This window comes from Adiantum capillus-veneris, chromosome 30 (assembly GCF_014529385.1).
Source record: "Adiantum capillus-veneris isolate H3 chromosome 30, ASM1452938v2, whole genome shotgun sequence".
NCBI classification, from domain to species: Eukaryota; Viridiplantae; Streptophyta; class Polypodiopsida; order Polypodiales; family Pteridaceae; genus Adiantum; species Adiantum capillus-veneris.
This window is the reverse complement of record NC_140960.1, coordinates 2,503,255-2,521,017: the sequence shown is the minus strand read 5'-3', so window position 1 is coordinate 2,521,017 and position 17,763 is coordinate 2,503,255. Positions and strand designations below refer to the sequence as shown.

The window sequence follows — 17,763 nt, the reverse complement described above, 5'->3', positions numbered from 1 at the left end:
AACACCTAGCTTGACTTCTAGGAGGATAACTCTTCTTGGGAATGAGAAGGCGGAATTGACTTAGCAGATTTTCGGATAAGGAAACTTCCGATCTGTTGGCAACACGTGAATGACGAGTTGCCTACGTGCCTTGTTAAATTGATAATTGTAGAAGGATATCCTCGAGGTACTAGAGAAACAACATGAATCGGTAAGGTAAGTATTGAATTATTGAATTTCTGTTTCATTTAATTTTTAAGTTCTCTTTTGAGAAAGGACTAGCTCAACTCACCATTGAGCAAGATTTGAATTTTTTTTCCGGTTTCTCCCCGGCCAGTTCAGTTGGACCTCTACAGTTAAGGACAACTGTTTATAAGTGAGAGGGATGTTGCTAAATTGGCTTTATTGGATTTATAAGTGAGAGGGTTTTCTCGCTTGGGACACCCGGGAAAATAATTCTAACTGAATATTTGGAATTTTAAGTGAGAGGGTTTTTCTCACTGGAGACATCCGAGTACAGAGTATTTCTAGTGCATCATTCAAAGTAATGACGGGAGCATTGTGAATGAAAATATCTGTAAGGCCACCAGGAACGAGTACTTTTGATGCGTCACATCGGATAGGTGACAGGGAGCATCGGAAAGAAGTATTCGACCATCCGGGAACGGACATCTCTGATGCGTGATAGGATGGGTGACGTAGAGCATCGTGAAGGAGATTGTACCATAAGTTCGGTAGGAAAGGACTAGGTGATGGGTATTCCTGATGCGTCACAAGATGGGTGACGGGTGCAACAGAAAGGGAATATCCATAGTCAGGAGGAAATTTCGAACTGTGTTAGAATTGTGCACAAGAAAGAGCAAGCACTTGAATGAAGATGGGTTCAGAGGAAACTTTGAGGAAATACAATTGCTTTTTGAGAAAGCAGGTTGCTTTTTGGGAAAGCAGATGCTTTCTTGCGAGGAATTTGGAAAATAAAGCAACAAAAACTAGCTAGCGATTTCTCGCTCCCTTTTTATGGGAGAAGATTTAAAAAAAAAAAAAAACCCGCCTTGATCTCTGCGTGGGCAACTAGCGCTCAGCTATTCCTTGCCGTGGCCAAGGAGCTATAAAAGCATCACACGCCCTCTCTCATAGGAGGAGTTGCCAACGTCAGCAAGAAAAGACTCTTTCTCCGGAAGACGCAAGAGATCGCGAGACTATGAAGCATGGAGGTCGTTTTTCCTATGCGAAGAGCAACAAGTATCAATTGTGGATTCGCCATACGAATTGTTGTCCCGTGTTTGTGTGTGTTTGCAGGTGTACTTCCTCTTCACAAGGGAGTAGAAGCAAAGGAAGGCTTGAGCCTCTGCAGGAGAAAGCGCTCCGAGGAACTAGAGCCAGATCAGCCCAAGGGTTTCGTACCCAAGTTTGGGAAGTAGATCCACGAATCGGAGAGAGGTAGTCTCTCGAGTTGTGAACCGGAAGTGGGGATTCCTAAGTAAGAACTTCGTGTTCGGGAAAGCAGAGTTGTTCTGCGGGAAGAGGACTCTGGAAACAGAGTCGGAAAAGAGTTGCAGGAATGCCATGCCCTGAGTCTGGAAGGTGAGAACCTTGGTTCTCGAGGATTTGGAATAAGGAATGGAAGTTCCTTGGAATAGGGTTTTGCCCTAGGAATGGGAAGCTGAGGCTTCCGGGAACCATCAAGTTTTATTCTAGAACGAACGTGGTAATATGCGAGGATTAGTGGTGTTAATCCTATATTTAAGATTAAAACTTTATACTTAAGATCAAAGTGAGACTCAAGAGACTGAATGTGTGTTTGATTGATTGAATGAATGCTTTTAAAATTGAGTACATTAGGCTCCTTATATAGGAGACGAAGAGACATAAATGAAAAGACACGTCTCATGGTGAAGAGACTCGACTTTAGACGTAAAGGCACATCCTTTCGACAAAGAGCTGCAACCACTGGACGAAGAGTCGCAATTGTAGAGCGGAGGGGTGTGACCAATCGTCGAAGGAGTGTGGCTTTGGCGAAGAGGCACGTCTCTTGAGCGAAGGGTCGTGACCATCCAAGCGTAGGGGTTCTCCTTGGCACGGTATTTTGCGTATCTGCATCTAGGAGTAGATGTAATATTGCAATATAGTCACAATCGTGACATTCCCTCCCATTTAAAATGAGAGCTTCGGTTAAAGAAAGGACTTTTGATGTTGATAGAACTCTGGAAAAGCATTGCATCTCAGAAAATCTTCAATCGTTGAGTTATTTGAAACCTTTGTCTTGAACTTTTGCTTCTTGCAAAACCTTTTTGCGTTGATTGCTAAATCCCATGTCATTGCATTATTCAAAGACTTTTTAGAGGAATCTGGCATAATTAGGTTGACTGCAACAAGAGATTGATCTTCCAAATTCTTCATGCAATGTAAGATTTCTGGTTTAAGCTCTTCCGATAACTATGAAATATTTGGTGAAGAGGAAATCTTCTCAAGGCGTTCTTTGAAGGGGTTAACTTCATCTTTGCTAATCACTGGAGAGGATTTTCGATTGAGACTCCAATTATCTTCCAATAATGAATCCCAAAATTCTTCAGAATCATCTTCAGAAATTGCCATTTCATGACTTGCAATTGGCATATCATCTTCCAATAAAGAATCAAAGAAAGCATAATCATCTCTTGACTCAGAATCTACAGCTATGTCCTTAACTTTGCCTGGTAATGAAGTATCTCTTGGAAAAGCGTCTTGCTTGAAATCATCTTTGTCTTCCTCAATTGATTCAAGAGAAGTTAATGAACTAAAAAATTCATCAATAATAATTTTTGCATCTACATCAAAGATCATTTTCGTTTCATAATCCACTGTATCATGCCGTTTGACTAGTACACGTGGGGCTTGAATCACTCGTTCCGCATGATAAAGCCCGTGTAGAACCAGTTCACGTCCATCTTTGAACAAATTGATAGTATGTCCTCGAAAGTTAAGGTTGGATTACATTGAAATAACCAATGCTGACCAAGAATCATGTCGAAATAAGATAGAGGCATAACTTCAAAATCCAATTGATCTGCATAATTTTGAATACCAAACTGCAATTATTGAACTGTCTCATCACAAGTTAAAATTGATCCATCTGCTAATTCCACATCATATAAGTGAGATGTCTTCTAAGTTGGCAAACCAAGCTGTTGAACTATTTGAGTGTTGACGAATTATTCGAGCATCCGCTGTCCACCAAAATATTGATGGAGCGATCGTTCAGAGTTCCAAGAAGACTCAAAACTTGCTTTGAGAGAGGCTCCAAAACTGAAGAATTGCTTTGAGCATGCTTCATAAGAATAGTCGGATCCTCTGAGACACGAATTGTATTGACCACTGATTTTCCTTTATCTTGAGCAAAAGCTGGTTATTCAACATTCAATGATGTTTCCGCGTTGGAATTTCTGTTCAAATTACATGGATTGATCTCTTTAGACATTGATACCATCTATGGTCACCATCGCAAATTGTACATAATCCTTCCTTCTTTGAAGTCGAAGAAGCATTTGACGAAGAGCCTTGTTGAGTATTGGAACGCCAATCTTGAGAAAAATCACGTCCTTTACCACGATCAAGTGGAGCATTTGAAGAAGATCTGCTTTGAGATTGTCGATCTTGAGAGTGGAACCTTGAAGTTGAATAAGGTGCTGTGGCTTGCTGTCTGAACTCAGATTGTTGCTGTTGACTTCGGCTATAGCTTTCTCTGCGATCACGCTATGAAAAGCGAGCGCTATTTGAAGATCTATCACCAGGGAAAAAATTCCGTGTAGGGCGCCAATTATCACCAAGACGCTCTACATAGGCAATTGCAGCATCCAAGGTGGTAGGGTTGTATTTGTGCACATCGTCCTTCAGGTTGGGTTCGAGTCCATCGATAAAGCTGTGAAGTTTATCAAAGGGACTAAGGGTCTCTATCTCCAGAGTTAGCCTTTGGAACTCTGTGATGTACGCGGCCAAGGAAGAGAGGACCGGGCATGAAAATCCGCATTGGCAAGTTTAAACGCCTTGCGAATAGCACGTCGGAATTTATCCCAAGAAGGTGTGTGTTTACCATTAGCAACCCGTCATTGCCACCAAAGAAATGCTATGTCCTTGAGCAGAAACTAGCAAGTGCAACTTTTTTACTTTCTACTAAGTCCGTGTTGGACAAGTAGACCTCCATTTTGAATAGCCATTGGTCCAGCGCTCGCTTGTCGCGGCGGCCATTATACGGCTCGAACAGTTTAACATCAAGCTTCTTCTTCTGTGCAGCATTAAAAATCTTATAAAGTAATTGAAGTTCGCGATTGTCTACCTCATTAGTTGGATCTGGTTCGTTTGGTTCGTCCACTGAAGCTTCAGAAGCAAGTGGTGGAGAAGTAGCATTAGTTGTCCGAGAAGTCGTAGGACGACTCCAAGAAGTATTTTGTGTCTGCATCTGATTCAAACGAGTGTGTAGTGATGCGAGGCTCGTGGAAAGTGTGGCCATCTGCGCCTTGATAAGAGTAAGGGCGTCGTCAGATTGACCACCTCCGTCCTTAGAATTTGGCATGGTTACGCCTCAAAGGGAACTCGATCAGGTGCTGAAGCAGGTTCTGGGATGGATACTCCAGGAGTGAAAACTCTGTTCCGAACGGGTTCGGGCTATGGAGTAGAGGAATCTAGAATTATGATGACCACCTCGAGTGTAGGAGAATTTGTCAGTAAAACTCCTCGAGTTTTGTCTACGTATGAGATATACGGAAGAAGGCGTGATCATCGGCCATGGTGGTGGTTTTGACGGTGCACAAATAAGTAGCAGAGAGCCAGCGCTAGAGGAGAGAGAAGGGCAACGTGGAAATACTGGAATCGCCGCTGTCTCTTTTTTCTTTTAAAAAAAAAATCTTTACGTAAGTTGAATGTGGCCAAGAGGGTCACTTAAAAGGTGTGTTCACATGGGTTTTAAAAAATTGGGTTCTTTGGCCGGTCACCCAATTAAATTAAGTCTTTAGCTTAAAGTCCAGCCAGTGTTTAAAAAAAAACTTTGCATCGTAACTCTTTAGCCAGCGTGAGAATTTAAAAAAATCATCCAGCACTGAAATCAGCCAAGCGTCTCTCAGCCAGCATTTCAGCATGGCAGCGTTTCAGCTGGGGGGTGCGTCGCTTCAGAAGAGGGTGTAAGTGTGGGAAAGGGACACACTTGGGCGAGAAGCACACCGCAGTAGAAAGCGTGCGGATGGCGTGAGGGAGAGCAACCGGGTCAACGCCAAGGGGCACATGAGCACGCAAGGAAAATCTGCAGCCACCACCCCATCTCAACCTGGGTGGGTAAGGAATTACTCTCAAATCAGCCACCAGATAGTGTGGGGAAGGCTACATCAAAGGGTTAAACACCGTCATCGCAATCCACCTTTCTGCTGCTTCCATGCAACTCCGGGAGAGGGGGAGAGGGTAGCGGCGAGGGTGAGAGGCTCACAACCTTCGGGTCCCGGGAAAAAAATTGCTCTGATACCACTGTGAGGATTAGTGGTGCTAATCTTATATTTAAGACTAAAACTTTATACTTCAGATCAAACTGAGACTCAAGAGATTGAATGTGTGTTTGATTGATTGATTGAATGCTTTAAAACTGAGTACAATAGGCTCCTTATATAGGAGACGAAGAGACACAAATGAAAAGACACGTCTCATGGTGAAGAGACGCGACTTTAGACGTAAAGACACATCCTTTCGGCGAAGACCTGCAACCATTGGACGAAGAGTCGCAACCGTAGAGCGAAGGGGTGTGACCAGTCGTCAAAGGAGTGTGGCTTTTGGCGAAGAGGCACGTCTCTTGAGCGAAGGGTCGTGACCATCCAAGCGTAGGAGTCTTCCCTAGCATGTCACTTCTTGTATCTGCAACTAGGACAAGATGTAATATTGCAATATAGTCACAATCGTGACATAATACGTTCGGTTCAAGTGCTTGTAAAGACTTCTCCTCAGTAATAAAGATACTATTACGGGGGGGACCAACCCATCTTTTGGTCCCAGTATTGTGTCGATCTTCTCACTCTCTATCTCTCCCTATTTCTCTCTATATCCTCTTGCTAAGTAATAAATTCTATTTATCCAAGTATATTTTATATTGCTATGCGCTCCTGTTTGTGACAACTGCCACGTGGCAGAAGGGGGGGGGGGGTTAAACCCACATACGGGCGCCTGTCAAAACAATGAGGGGTATAAGTACTGAGGCATGGCCTCCATTTGACAAGCAAGGGAGAAATGAAATGAAATGAAATGTTATATTAACGTCTTCAAAAGGCCGAAGTGACCAAAGAGACCAGGAAGTTACAATGTGGTGTATCTGATACCAAGTCAGATTAACAAAATAAATCCAACTAGGGATAACAAGATATAAATACTGCGGAATCCTAAACTAATCGGATAGGTGTGAAAGGCGAAAGGCGTGAGATGTGTGAGCTGAGCTATACAATGTGTAGACAATTTGGGAGGGAAGTAGAGATCTATCCTCATAGAGATCCATCTTCATCTGCACTCTGGATGACGAAAAAGTATGGCTCGAATCCTTTGTTGTAGCCTCCTTCGAAACTGTGTAGCTCCTCTTCTCCATCGGGGTCGTCTAGATCTCCCTAGCTCCAATGCTCGGTCAATGAGAATGCCAGTAGTGCGGGTAGACCTCTCCATTGTTGGTTGCTCCTCTGTATGTTCTTGTGGGTGTACAATATCTAGTGTAAAGAAATATGTGATTTGTCTCTGGGGTTGTCTCTCTTCAGCTCTCCTCAATAAAGTTTCTCTATGCCTGTGTAGCTCAAGTAGATATAGCCCAAGACATCTCTGATCCTCGTATCTCATGACCCTAGATAGAGGCCCAAAACCTTCTCTGAATAGACAATGAAAACGGCCTCGTATCTCATAGTACACTGTGCAGTGACATATGTAATGTACCTCTGTCTCTAGCTCTAGATGGCATAAGCGGCATATCCTGCTATCTGCTGGTGTCCCTTTGAATCTTCCAGTCTCAATCTCGAGCTGATGAGTGGACGTTCGTATCTGGCCAATGGCACATCGCACACCATGAGAAAGATGCCTGTCCATATAGCTAGGTCTAATCACAAACCCATCCCCCGTGAGGTGGAGAAAATGCTCTCTATAAAAAGCTATCTTTGTGCCCAACTCCTGTATCGGCTCTATCCATGTCCTCCTCGTGTCCAGCTGGATCAGATCCTGACGAATGAGTCTATTAATCTCTACCCGCGTCAAAGACCTCAAGGGTGCCTGTAGAGAGTATTGAAAAGGAGGCAACCTATCCATGGTGAAACCATGTGTCTGAAACCATGATGCCATCTGTGCATACCAGCATGATGTATCCCCATTAAGAGCTAATTGTCTGGAGGACTCTAGAGCCACCCTGACATATCTGTCACTGGTAGTATTCCACAGACTGTGTACAAAGGAGACTGATCTAGTCAGCGCCTCAATCTCTATGGGGGGGGTAGCTAATTCCGCTCGAATGATACCATGTGGTACGGAAGCCTTGGCTCTAATCAGCCGAGAGATCATGGATACCAGGGGCTTCTCCATACGCCTCCAACCCTCCTGGCCTACAGAAGGTCCCCAAACCTGCACCCCATATAACATAGTAGAGGCAACCAGAGTATCAAAGAGTCATAACTTTGTCCTAGGTTCCTGGAACCGAACCTGCGAACACATCCTCTCCATTCCTCCCAGAGCCGCACCAGCTCTAGTTAGTCTAGTCTCTGCTGCTCTTCTCAAGGAAAATCTCGGCCCAATAAAGACTACCCCCAGGTAAGTGTATGCATCTGTATACTCCACAATCTCCTGACCATATTTGAAAGTGGGTACTGATCTTCTGACCCATTGCAGTGTGGTGTTAAACACCATAACCTTGGTTTTACCTTGGTTTACACACAATCCACTATCCTCTGCAAAATTGCGTAGTGCATCCAACTGTCGTTGCATACCTCCTGGTGAGTCAGATATCAGCACAATATCATCAGCATATAGCAACAATGGGATCCACGTCCCTGCCAGTTGTGCACCTCTGTCACCCTCTCTATCGATGTAATCAGACACCTCATCAACATACATACCAAATAGAGTAGGAGACAATGGGCAGCCCTGTTTCACTCCAATGGTAGAGTGAACTAAATCAGATACCCCTTCCGGAGTGCGTACCCGTTCCATCACTGATCTGTACAAAGCCATAATCCCCCAAATCACCTCTATCGGCACCCCCATCTCCTGTAGTTTGCGCATCAATCGAGCTCTTGGTACCATGTCAAATGCTTTACGAAAGTCCACAAAGCTACAATATATCCGTCTCCCATGTGCTCTGCCCTCCTCAATGATGGCCCTGAGTGTCATAATATGATCAAGAGTGGAGAAACCCCTCCTGAAGCCGGCTTGACCCTTTGCTCGTACCCCCTCGCCCTCTGCCCAATTACTCAAGTGTTGCTCCAGGATAGATGCATACAACCGTGCCAATGTGTGTCCAACCATGATAGTGCGGTAGTTCCCAGGCTCTGTAGGGTCACCAGCCTTGAAGATGGGCACAATATTAGACAATCTCCAAGTCTCAAGTAATCCCTCACACATGGCACGATTGAACAACACTGCGAGAACCTCCATCAGCATATCCCTGGCATGTATAAAGTGCTCCGATGCTAGACCGTCATGATCATATGCCTTCCCGGTCTTCATTCTGTCGATGGCCCTTTGTACCATCTCAGGTGTAAAGAAAGTGCTCGTAGCTGGGCAAGGCTTGGTAGGGTCTGGAAGGGGTTCCTGTCCAGGAACCGTATATAATGATGTCGCATATTGGCCCCACACCTCAGGTGAAGTAATCACTGGGGGAGGGGAGTGCTCATGGAAGAGACGCCATGCCTCTCCTGAGTCCCTACTCAAGAACATCTGATACAAGTCTCACTCCATTTGGGCTAGGTAAGCTCGCTTCTTCCGTCGCACAAGGCGTCGGAAAGCAATCCGAGATTGTCTGTAAGTGATGACTCCTAAAAGAAGATCCCTCTGAAGCTGGTCTCTCATCTCTCTTCACTCTTCATCATACCAACTATTATGGGGCATGCTCCCAGAATGTCGTCTCTTGCCCGGCTGAGTGTGTGGGTATGCCACTGATGCAGCCCCATGCAATGTCTCAGTCAGTAGCGTGGTGCACTCCTCCACTGAGAGGCATGTACCATTTGTGCCAGCTGTGCCTTCCAATAGACGGTCCCAGATCTCCTCTGAATAAACGAAATCAGTCTCTGGAGTAAATGTATAGCGGGTGTGTGACCTGTCTCCTGATGTCTGGGTTGTACTATACTGAAATTTAACGGATAGTGTCAAGAGAGCATGATCTATTGCTATGCCCACTGGCTTGGCTCCCACTGTGAAATCCTGAATGCAAGGGATAAAGCTCGGTTGTGTCATAACATAATCCACTGTACTGGCCCCATGTCTATGTGGAAAGCATGTGAAACCGGCTGCTCCAAGAAATTGCTGTAAGCCATTAAGTATGGCTAATCCATGTGTAGTCGTCATTTCCATGAGGTATCTCCCATACTCCGTTTGCTCTCTGTCATCTGAGCATCTGTCAAGCCCCAACTCACCCACATCTAGCTCTCTAAGTATCTCATCTGAAGTGTCGCGTAGAAGACTGTCTGCGAGTTGCCCGTTCGGGCATTGAAGTCCCCTAGGAGAATGATATCACCATCCCTAGAAAACTCCCAAATGTCATCATCTAGGGTAGAGAAAGGCGACTGCCCTTTGGATGCAACATACATTGATGTATTGGGAGGAAAGTAACATATGGCAATATATAGGAATCGACCTGTGTCAGGTCTCAGTCTCACCCACATATATCTAGCATGATCATCTCTTCGTACAATATGTAGTAATGGTTGTAGTTCCTCTCTGAATAGCACTGCTACTCCTCCTGAACCTCTACTCCCGTGCTCAGATCTCGCATTTGTCCTGTGAGCTGTTTCCCATCTGTATCCCACCACATGTGGCATTACCTGTGCAGGGGCCTGATGAGTCTCTGAGAAGAACACAATATCCTTGTCTTTGAAACTCTCCTCAAATGCACCCACGTCCAACCTCATAGACCCATTACAGTTCTAGGTAGCCATCTTCAGTGTGGTCCCATAGGTCTCGCAGCGTCATGCAGTACGCCGTTCTAAAATCACCACCCCTCCATCTCTGTAGAAGGCTATCTTTCCCTTCTCCCTTGCCGCTGTAATCTCTGGCATTACCTCTCTCATATGTGAGAGCTGTGAGAGAGTCAGGTCATCACCGAGGAAAATACCTGTCTTTTTGAGAGTAGGCCTCTTCCTCAAGAATTCCTTCTTCTCTTCCAACGAGGGGAAGGGTAGTATGAGAACTCTCCCCTTTGAAGACTCTTCGGTGCCATCACTTTTCTTACCTACCCTCCATGCCTTTGTGTGCAAAGGCTTTTCCATCCCCATCATGGATGTAAGGCTTGTGACCTCTTTCTCCACATTGTTTATGTCCTTGAGACCGGTCACTCTACATGCAGTGCTCGCATCCGCCTTCTTTGTTCCTCTTCGAGAGTCATGTTGATAAGCGTCGGTGTACAAGGAGTTTCTTGACCTTTCCCTTTCTTGACGACCTCAATCCATTTTTCAGCCTCGTCCGCCTTTTTCTGTGTCCTTGTTATCATCTCTGCCCATGAAGATGTCTTTGCCACACTCAATTTCTCTTCCTCTGTGATCATCCTTACCTGTTCCTTAATTTCCTTGATTTCATCTATTACCGAGGGTTGAAATTCGCCTTCCTCTAGTCCATTGCTTATTCTATCAGCAAGCTCCTGTTTAAGGGCTGAGACTTCTTTTTTGAATACCCGTATCTCGGCGTTTGGGTTCTCCTGTTTGAGGGCTGAGACTTCTTCTTTGAGTGTCTGTATTTCTGCGTTAAGGCTCTCTTTCTCCTTCTTCCACCGTGCGCCCTCATTGAAGACCATCTGAAGGAGGTTGGCCTTCTCCTTCCACCATCCTTCCATCTCTGTTTTCCACTCCTTCATTTCCCTCTCCATCTGCGCCATCCCCTTATTCGTGAGCATGAAGGTTGCCTTTGCTCGTGGCTTGCAAACAGGTGAGACATTGGCGGCTTCCGTGTCCTGTGCAGGGTCTTCTTCAAGTGGATCCATTACGGTGAGGCCCAAAGTATGAGATAGATAGATAGATTCCATTATCGTCCTTGAAGGTCAGATATGACCTATGGGACCAAGAAAACGTGTACAATAGAGGCTCCTCTATCTAAGAGGGTACAATGTCCGCAGTGATACATATAGATATGTGGGGAGAGGGGCTAAGGGGGTGTGATACAACAAAATTGCAACAAATGTTGCCTATGGGGGTAGGAGGTGGCTAAGGGGGAGGAGAGGGATTTCGGGTGGGTTTCTGTGTCCGAAACTCCTCGATGATGGCTCTGCCACCACGATAGACAGCGTACTTACCTGCGGCTCGTGCATCTCGTACCTTCTGCAGCTCTTGCTTCTTTATCTTGAGTTGGGCTGGGGTTAGAGCCTCGCTAATCCATATGGTTGTTCCCTTGAGAAGGTGTGTTTGCTTTAAGAGTGTCATGCGGTCCTCTTTGGTCTTGAAAACAAGGCTCCCTTGGTTGGTGCGGGGATCGCGATCGATGAATTCGATGGTGGGAATGTCAAACTTGATTGGTTCAATAGCCTTGTTGAGCTTGGTTAGGGTAGTAGGGAAGTCATCACTCTCCTCCCACCAAGAGGAGGGCAATCCACCGATGCGTATAGTCGACGCAAGGCCTTCCTGACGACTGCGTTCTTGTAGGCATTCCTCCACTTTGAAGGGGATGGTGGCAGCATTTGCTTGGATTTGGGTGGCTAATGAAGCCACATTCTGGGTGAATGTGCGCTCAGCTTCTTTGGCATTTGCTAGAATGCGATCAGTGTCCGCTAGCTTCTGTGATTCGAGCAGTTGGAGGCGCTCTTCGAGGGCAACAAGACGGAGTTTGAGTTCGTCGTTCTCATTCTTCAACTCCTTGACTTGGGCTTGGAGGCGGTCGAGCGGGTCTACCTTGGGGGTAGCCACGAAAGAGCGGGTTTTTCTCGGTGTTGAGGATGTGCCATCGTTGTTCTTGCAATCTCTGGTTTTGACCATCATTCCTGGGTGGGAACTGCTGTCAGTTGAGGCACTGAGAACGTGGGAATTGCTGTCAGCTGAGGCAGTGAGAACTCAGTATGTAGGCTGTTGAATCTGCTACTCTGAGTAGAGTCGCAGGGTCGACGGGTCACAGGGTCGGAGTCGTGGCAGGCTTTAGGTCGCAGGAATGCATTGAGAAAACTCAGTCTGTCGAGTCGGCTGCTGTGAGTAGTCGAGTCGGCTGCTGTAAGTAGTGTCGCGGCAGGCTTTAGGGGCGGGGCTATGGCTCAAGGCCTCCCATAGGGCACGGGAGATAGAGAAGGCAGCGGCGAGCTACTGTGTTAGGGTTGAGAGAGAGAGAGAGAGAGAGAGAGAGAGAGAGAGAGAGAGAGAGAGAGAGAGAGAGAGAGAGAGAGAGAGAGAGAGAGAGAGAGAGAGAGAGAGAGAGAAAGAAAGAAAGATTTTTAACGTCTATGTCAGGCCGAAATCGGCCTATGAGACAAATCAAATGTACATGGTGTGTATGTCATCCGTCTATCGGAAAGACAAATGAAACAAAAACTGATACAAAACTGAACTGAGTGTAGGTAGTGCGGTATCTGAGGAGGGATGGAGCTCTATCTCTAGGGGTATATGCATGTCTATATGCTCAAGGTAGTACAATCATGAGAATGCATCAAGCTATCTAGCTCCATCCTGTACTAATGGGGGGATGTAAGATGTGGTACATGGGTGGGTTTGGTGCCAAGGCTGCCCGGATGAAAGCTGTCGGGTCGGCCCTCATCCGGGCCACTCGCTCCTCAGTGGCACGGCGCTCCCGGGCTCGGATCTCCTCGATCTGTCGGTGGTGGGAGCTCGCGCCCCTGTAGCCTGTGACTCGTGGTCGTCGTCTAGCTCGGCTCACCTCCGCCTGTGGGAGTGTCACTCCCCTCTGAGTGTCTGGTGGGGGAGGGGCGGTAATCCTCTGAAAGAAGTCTGTGAGCTGCGACTGTCTCCCCTCTGTCTGTGTAGCTGTGTGTGGCTGTAGTAGTGTGTCCCGATGGCTCTGTATCTCTAGTAAGAACCGTCCGAGCTGTCTCTGATCTCGAGAGTCCATGATCTCTCGGAGAGTGGGCTGTCCTCTGAATAGGGCCTCATACCTGCCTCTGATCTCAGTGTATGCTCTGCATCTACATACAAAGTGCTCCTCACTCTCCACCTCCTCTGTGCAGGCTCTGCAGACGCGCTCCTCCCTGGGAACACCAGTATGTCTCCCGATCTCAATCTCTAACCTGTGTGAAGCCACTCTCAGCTGACCAATCGCCACCCGTGAGCTATGTGGCATATATGTGTCCATGTAGCGTGGTCTCTGTATGAACCCCCCGGACAATATGGTGAGAAACTGGTCTCTGTAATCTGACATCCTCGTCCCCAAGCCAGGTGACTGCCAGACTCTCCTAGTGTATAGCTGCCACAGATCCTGTCTCAGTACCAAGTTCCTCTCACTGCGAGAGAGGTGAACATATGGTGAGTGGGGGTCGTACTGGAATGGTGGTAGGCTCTCCATGTCAAGACCGTGTCCCTCAAACCATGCTCTGACCTGTGAGTACCATGCTCTCTCATGCCCACTCTCTGATAGCTGTATAGCTGCCTCAAATGCTCTACGAGTAAGTCTGTCAGGAGGTAGCTCTCTCATCCTCTGGATGAAGCAGACTGTCTGGAATAGTGCCTCTACCACCATGGGTGGTGTGGCGAGCTCGGCTCTAATAATGTCATGTGGCACTGTCTTCTTGCTGCGGAGCAAGCGTGAGATCATACATACCTGTGGCCTCTCAAGCTGTGTCCACTGGTCAGCTGTCAATCCTGGTGCCCATACTGCCGCCGAGTACATCAAGGCCGGGGTGACTAAGGTGTCGAAAAGCCACCCCTTCGTGCGGGGTTCCTGAAAGTGTGCCTGGTGGCATCTCCGCTCTAGCATGGCCAGAGCTGCATATCCTCGGGTGAGCCTGTCAGCAGCAGCCTGCCTCATAGTGAAGGGTCCTGGTAGGCTGGTGAATGTGATGCCAAGGTAGACATAGGAGGTGACTACATCAACCTTTCCTCCTGCTGCTGTGAAGGTGGCAGCGCTCCTCACTGCACTGGATGTGTGAAAGATCATAACCTTGGTTTTGCCAAGGTTCACAGTCAACCCCCTGTGTGTGCTGAATTCGTCCAAGGCCTCAAGATGGCGTTGCAAGCCCTCGGGTGACTCTGAAATCAACACAATATCATCAGCATATAACATGATGTGGACCGGAGTACCTGCCAAGTCGCTCCCCTCTCCCCCTGCTCGCAGTATGTAGTCGGAGATCTCGTCGATGTAGAGCCCAAAGAGTGTCGGGGAGAGTGGGCATCCTTGCTTAACACCAATGGTGCTAGCAATGGTCTCTGAAAAACCGCCTGGGCAACGAACTCGACCCGTCACCTTCTCGTAGAGAGCATATATGGCCCAAATCATCTCTGTTGGTACCCCAATGCTGTGAAGGCGTTGGAAGAGTCTCTCGCGTGGGACTGTGTCAAAGGCCTTGCGGAAATCCACAAAGCAGCAGTAAAGCCTCTTCTTCCGCGCCTTTGCCCCATCAATGAGGCAGCGCAGAACGAAGATGTGATCAGTGGTGGAGAAAGCTCGTCTGAAACCTGCCTGGCCTGGAGCTCTTAAACCCTCGATCTCTGCGTAGCAGCTGAGCTGTGCCTCAAGTACTGCTCCATATAGCTTGGCCATCGTGTGGCCAATCATGATAGTCCTGTAGTTCCCTGGATCCAGGGTGTCGCCAGATTTGTGGATAGGCACTATGGTGTGCTGTGTCCACTCCTCTGGGAAGCCCTCCCCTATAGCCCGGTTGAAGACATGTGCAATCAACGGGGCTATAGTGGAGGCCGCATAAATGATGTGCTCACTCTGTAATCCAGTATGGTCAGCTGATCGTCTGTGCTGCATGCGGCGTATGGCCCTCTCTACCATCTGTGCTGTAAAGAAGGAGGAGCACGTGGGGCGTGGCTCGTGTGGCTGTGGGATAGGAGACTGTCCTGGCACCTCGTAAAGTCGCTCTGCATAATCATGCCATATCTGTGGATCCTCAATAGCTGTAGTCGGATGTGGCTCGCGCAGGGTGCGCCATGCTGTCGCGCTATCCATGCTCATGAATAGGCGGTATAGCTCAAGCTCCTGTGCCTCTTCGAATGCTCGCCGCTTTTGGCGTGTCAGCGTCTTCATATGCCGTCTGGCCTCTCTCTCTGTGATCTCTCCTAAGGCTCGCTGTGCGCGGAGGCGTCGGTATAGCTCTCTGCACTCATCATCATACCAGCGGTTCTGAGGCATAGTCCCGGGGGGGGGGAGTGCGTCCTGTGTGAGTGGTGTGTGGAAAGGAGCTAATAGCTGAAGTGTGGAGAACGGAAGAGATATGTGATGTGAGAACTGAGAGTGGTGTGGATGGGTGGAGGAGGCATAGGCCATGCTCGACCTCGGCCGAGTAAAGAGAGGCTAGCTCATGTGTGAAATGGATGGTGGTGTGTGGAGTGTGTGCTATGGAGCTGTGTGGGATGGTATCTCCGGTGATGGAGAAAGAGAGGTATGTGTGGTCGGCTCCGATGGGTATGGGTGGAATGGTGAAGGATGTGATAAGGTGTGTAGCCTCCCTGGGTCCCAGAATATAGTCGACTGTACTCCCCCCTCCCTCTGCAACTCCATGTGGCATACAAGTCAGGCCCCCTGAGGTGGGCCACTGAACCATCCCGTTATAAATAACGAGACGGTGCTGGGAGCCAAGTCGAAGTAGATGTCGTCCGTAGGCTGTGACTGGAGCTCTGTCTGCTGTATCTCTCATAGTAGCCTCCTCATCTAGAGTGTGTAGTGCCTCTGGGTCCTCGTGGTCATATGCCTCACACTGCTCACTGCGCGTACGAGCATTGAAGTCTCCCATAAGGAAGACTTCACCCAATGTGGAGTACTCCATAATCTCCTCCGTGAGGCATGCGTACGGTGACTCCTGCTCAATAGGGGCGAATCTGGAGCCTGTGGGAGCAAAGTAGCAAAGGGGAATGTAGACGATCCTGTCTCGTGAGAGCTCGAGGCGAATCCACATGTAGCGGGCCTGTGGGTCCCGGGCAACAATCTGTAGTCTACTGTGAAGCCCCTGTCTAAAGAGTATGGCCACTCCTCCTGAGCCACGAGTGGTGTGCTGGCGCATACACCCCCGATGTAGAGACTCCCACTGGAATCCATGTATCCGTGGTAGCCCTCTCTCTGGGCTCTCGTGTGTCTCTGTAAGTAGAATGAGGTCTCGACCTCTCATCACCTCCTCAAGTCTCTTTGGGTGTGTCCATAGGTCTCCATTGCAATTCCAAACCGTGACATGAATCTCCTCGTGTGTCCCACAGGCCGCGAGTCCCTATGCGATGGTCTTGCCATCAATGATAACCCTACCATCTCGATATACTGCCTTCTTCCCTTCTTTGCGGGCTTGGTGGACTCTAGGCATGCACGCGCGACGGTGATCTTGTTGCATCTTTGTGAGGTCATCATCAAGATAAATCGGGGGGCCTTCTAGCCCTCTCAAGATGACCCTCTTTCGGAGAAAAGAAGTTCGAGACTCCTCGGAGGCGAATTGGAGGATGAGAGCTCTCTTCTTTGGATCTTTGCCGGCTCTCCAAACTTTGGAGAAAGGGATCTCTTCTTCCTTGTATCCCACTTTCTTGCATAAAGCTTTCCCATCGCTCTCGGGTGTAGACCCTTCTTCTTCTTTGATGCCGGTCACTCGCACATTGAGACGGCGAGCTTGTCGCATCTTCTCCTCCTCGATGGTTGTGTGTACGATGAGTACCTCATCTTTTTGGGCTTCCTCTCTTGCAACCTTCTTGATGTTCTTTTTGACCACTTCGACCCATCCTTCTTTGGTGGCCTCTAATTTGTCCTCAATGCTTGCGGTGAGGGCTTTGGTGATCTCCTCCTTGAGGGCTTCCTTAGCCTCCTCTTTAATCTCTCCTTCTTCGGGGGTGAGGGATGTGATGGAAGCATGAAGGAGATCGGTTTGTGCCTTCATCTCTTCTTGCTCTTTCCTCCATCTCTCCCTCTCCTTCCCGTTCTCCCGTTCCCTTCTCTCCTTCTCCTCTTTGAGATTTTGGATTTCCGCTCTCATGTCCTCCTTCTCTTCGTTCCATAGCTTGATGAGGGTGGCTTTCTCCTCCTCCCATATCTCTCTCTCCATCCGCCATTCTTTCATGTCCTTCTCCAATTGTGCAAGCCTCTTGTTCGTGAGCATGAACGTTGTCTTCATTGTCGATGCCGGCGTCTTGATGATGGGGGAAGACATGGCTGTCTTCGTAACTACCCTCTCTTCATATTGTGAAGAAGAGGGGAGAAGGGGAAGAGAGGGAGTACTTGTGTGTATGCGTGTAGTGTGTGTGTGGGTATGTATCCGTGTGTGAGAGATTGGGGGCAGCGGGCCTGGTGCACTTGGTAATGCTGCCACAGTGAGGCAGCGGCAAGTGCTACAGCCTTGGCAGCGTGCAGTCGCAACAGGTCAGCTACAACGGGTTCAGCAGCAGCAACAGTGGCGCGCGCAGGGGGTGAAACAGCAGCAGTAGTGGCGCGCACAGGGGGCAGCAGCAGTGGCGCGCGCAGGAGCAACAGCAGTGG

General features: G+C 48.1%; 1 protein-coding gene and 1 pseudogene across 2 annotated transcripts in view; one reads left to right on the top strand and one right to left on the bottom strand.

Moving 5' to 3' along the window:
• LOC147417440 (endonuclease 4-like) overlaps nucleotides 1-17,763 on the top strand; it is a 153,824-nt gene that overhangs the window by 23,707 nt on the left and 112,354 nt on the right. The window lies entirely within an intron of this gene.
• Nucleotides 6,578-7,860, bottom strand: LOC147417441 (uncharacterized; annotated as a pseudogene).